This window comes from Onychomys torridus, chromosome 2, assembly GCF_903995425.1.
Source record: "Onychomys torridus chromosome 2, mOncTor1.1, whole genome shotgun sequence".
Lineage (NCBI taxonomy): Eukaryota > Metazoa > Chordata > Mammalia > Rodentia > Cricetidae > Onychomys > Onychomys torridus.
Window position 1 is genome coordinate 65,896,195 of NC_050444.1, and position 4,395 is coordinate 65,900,589.

A 4,395-nucleotide genomic window follows, 5' to 3' on the forward strand; every position below is an offset into this window, starting at 1 on the left:
CAGCTGCTTTAACTGTAGGCAGGGAACTTTCTCTTGGACACTCAGCCGCCTTCTCTGAGGTAAGCAGGGCAAGCACACTGTTATAAGTAGGTAACAGCCGACGACTTAAGCATCACTAACAGTGCCGGCCAGCAGGCCATCCTCCTGCCCCAAAGCAGAATTTAGATCATTGCCAGGTTGCAGGTGTTTCTGTGATGCCCCCTTTCCTGAGGAAGAAACCCAGAACTGAGGTTCTAGCACTTTCCCCAAAATTACACAGGGTAAAGAAGTGGTAGCATTGGGATTTGAACCCAGGTGCCTGGCTCTTAGTCTATATTTTTAGCACAAAGCTTGTGTCTTTTTTTTTTTTTTTAATATGGAATGCGTCATGAATTTTTGTGTCATCCTCTTGCAGGGACCATGCTAATATTCTCTGTATCATTCCAGTTTTTTAGTGTATGTGAAGCCAAAGTGAGCACAAGTTCATGTCTTTCATTTCAAGATGTAGCCTGGGAACATTGGTGTTTGGTGGGCAGGTGTGCAAGGAGTGGAGATTGGCCTTCAGCCATAGTAGGGCATTAAGACTTAACTGCCAGGCATTGTGGTACACACCTTTAACCACAGTACTTGGGAGGTACAGGCAGGAGGGTCTCTGGGTGTTCCAATCCAACCTGTCCTATATAGTGAGCTCCAGGTAGAGAGACTGTACCTTTAAAAAAAAAAAAAAAAAAAGCCGGGCAATGGTGGTGCATGCCTATAATCCTAGCACTTGGGAGGCAGAGGCAGGTGGATCTCTGTGAGTTCGAGGCCAGCCTGGTCTACAAAGTGAATTCCAGGCCAGCTTCCAAAGCTACAGAGAAACCCTGTCTCGAAAAAAAAAAAAAAAAAAAAAAAAAAAAAAAGGAAGGAGCAGCAGAGGAATCTTCCTGAAAGGGGACTTAGATTGTGTTTAGAGACTGTGGCAGTGTAAGAAGGATGAAGGAGGGCTGGAGAGACAGGAGGTATTACCGTAACCCTGATAAGAAACAGTGAGACTGAGCTGAACAGCTCAGTGGTTAAGAGTGTGTACTGCTCTTGCAAAGGACCCGAGTTCAGTTCCCAGCACTCATGTCAGGTGACTCACAACAGCCTGTTACTCCACCTCCAGGGATCCAATGCTTCTGACCTCCATGGGCATCTACATTACATGTTCATATGCATGTGTACATACACACACACACACACACACACACACACACACACACACCCCATTGGAACGAGTCTTTCTCTTTGCTGCCAGCCCCCAAATAATGACACAGAGACTTCTTATCAATTATGAAAGCTCAGCCTTAGTTTAGGCTTGTCCACCAGCTCTTATAACTTAAATCAACCCATTTATATTAACCTAGATTTTGCCTTGTGCCTTTTTACCTCTCTTTCATTCTGTATGTCCGACTCCCATGTCTCGTTGGCGTGTCCCTGCACCTCAGTTTTCTCCTCTGACTTCCTCTCTGTGTGCCTGGAAGTCCCACTTATACTTCCTACCTAGCTATTGACCATTCAGTTTTTTACTACACTAATCACAGCAATATTTTTTCACCCAATGTACAAATATCCTACAGCATTTCTCCCTTTTTTTGTCTAAATAAAGGAAAGGTTTTTAATTCTAACATAATAAAGCTATATACAATAAGAACAATTATCAGGTAAGAATTAGATTTACAATGTCCAATCTTATCTGCATTTGGCAAATTCAAATAAAATATTCCATTATCTATCTTATCTTTGTGAATCCAAAGTTTTGTACCTAATTTACCTTTTATTCTAACTTGTATTACCAATCCAAAACTATCTTTTTAGACTTTAAAACATTTTCTTAGATAAACAAATTAAGCTTTTATGTCTCTCAACCCTATATATTTTACATCTATTATGTAAGTTTCTTTTCTGAATTTGGTAGCAAGAAAAATTGTAACTATAACTATCTTGTCTTTAATTCCATCATGGACTTGGAGAAGGATATATTTATTACCTGAGTAAACAGCAATGCAGAGAAAATAACTTCCAAAACTATATAAACAACAGAGACAGCTGGCTCTCAAGTCACTCAAGTTTCTTCTGTAGTATTGGGTCATCCATCTTTGGCCTACCAGTCTAGAATATCTCACAGATTTTTCTGTGAAGAAGGAATTTGAAGGACCATTCTACCTTGTCTTGGCAAGGTTCAGCAGTCACTTTCTTTTGTGTCCTGCTTGTCCAGTTTGGACAGCATACTATCAGCAGTTGAGGCAAGGGCAGTTCCTTGCCCAGTGGCTAATTTTCCTACAATAAAAGCAAACTGCAAAAGGAGGTTCTTTGATGCTCATCATCCTTTTTTTGAAGTAAATTGGTGCAGCCAGGAGCAGGCATGTCTCACTGTCATAAAAAAGCCTTAGGTTATTAAACTTATTAAATGCCATATTATGTTGGTCTCTGAAGTGTTTGAAGACCCTCTATCTATCTAAAATACATCTTTGTTTAACCTTGAAAGCATACTAACATAACTACAAGTTTGATTATTATAGATAACTACTAACATGTATTTCTTAATTATACATTATATTTTCGAATGAGCAGCATAGGTACAATACCTTAAACAAGAGTAGAAACATATATACACTATTTTTAAAAACCTTAAATTTGTATTAATACACAAAAATGCATACCAATGTAAAATATTTGAAACTAGTGGTTATTCAAAAGTAGACTCAATAATAATACACCTTTTTATCCCATCATTATATGCTGTATGCCCTCCTTTTCCCTTAAGAAACGATTATTGAATCCAACCTTCCTCATTTAGTTTCCTCTCTTACCATAACCAGTAACAATTTACAGCCAATCCCTGTAAACAATTACAAACATCCATACCCCACCAAATGACCACCCACCCCACCTCTTGGGAATGTGGTCAACATGTTCCTGTTGTCTGAGGGCAATGGCATCTTTAGGGGACCCTAAGAAAATGGGGATAATGGTCAAATCTTGGGAAAACTAGCTGTATTATTGGTTGTTCAGTCTCTGCTTGATGGGAAAGTATAGAGCTTAACTGAAGTCTTGGCTGGATAGTCTATGGGGCCGAACCATCTCAGCTAGCAGCTTTGAAGTTGGTCTGGATGCAGAATATTGAGGAAACCGCTATAGAGTCATTCTGAGAGGTTGGCTCACCTGGACTACATGTCTTCATTGATGTTTGGTCCTTTTTCCCTTTTCTAAAATCATACAAACTTTTAAAGGTAACATACATATCTGTATTAACACAAGTATGGAATGTTGGTGTGTACAAGTCAGCTAAAGGCGCTTTTTTATATTTGAGCAGATAAAAGGCATTTGTCAACTTCATAAGTTCATTTGGACCGTATAACCAAACCTCTATTCATGCCACATGAAAGGATAGTATTAATAATAAGTCATGAGGATTCTTTAGCCAACAAAGTTTATTTTATCTCATCCAGTCTCAGAGCTGTTCCCATGAGAGGAATCAGCATATACATCACCTATCTTGTAGTTTCTCTTGGTTAATTTCTTTATGTCTGTAGACAATATTTTCAGGAGGTCTCCCTGATCAAATATGGTCTCTATTAATTTTGAAGGAATCCACAGCTTTTCATTTCCTGTGGAAACAAAAGTACAACTTCTTTGCCAATGCAACACATTTTCCATTCTGAACTTCCACTCTGAAGCCAAGACATTCCTAAAGTGTATAGGCTGGTCTAATTCAGCAGTCCCTCTTATAATCCAGTGTCTCTCAGCACTTGTCATTTTTTGTTCATTAGCATTTTAAAAACTCAGTGCCAACAAAGCATCGTACAGAATCCATACACCCTGTGTATTTCCCATCTTTACATGGCTTTTTAAATATACTCCTTTACTCTCTTCTTAAAGAGTTCACTTTATAAATTTTAAACTATTTTTTGAGTGTCTCTATGCATTTTCTTTTCTTTCTTCAGCATCTAAGCACATTTTAAAGCATATTATATCTGTTTAGAGGTTTTCTCAGTCTAGATCTGACTTTTTGTGCATCTGCAGCATTTTCTGACCACAATGCAAATTTCAAATTCCTAAATGGCCATTGCATGGCTCTGGCTGCTGGCCACACCCACTCTGTTCCCTGAGGGCCTAACCTCAAGTCAGGGGATACTGGGTGGGAGCTGTGTTTACTGCTCCAGCTCTGGGAATTTGTTGAGTGTGAGCAGCAGGCATTTTACCTAGTGCACCAGCTGCTCCAATGCATTTTACCTAGTGCACCAGCTGCTCCAATGCATTTTACCTAGTGCACCAAGTGCTCCAATGCTCTGCTGCACAGCAAGGCCTTTTAAATGAGCTGCAGGCCTCTATGCTTCTAGCACTGGGCTCTGTGTATGTGACCCACCTTGGGCGCCAATTGCAATGAATCTT

General features: G+C 39.6%; 1 non-coding gene across 1 annotated transcript; it reads right to left on the reverse strand.

Moving 5' to 3' along the window:
• Positions 1-349: 349 nt before the first annotated feature.
• LOC118578955 lies at positions 350-460 on the reverse strand. Its single transcript, XR_004944338.1, has one exon. It is a non-coding gene; the product is annotated as a U6 spliceosomal RNA (small nuclear RNA).
• Between the last annotated feature and the right edge of the window lie 3,935 nt (positions 461-4,395).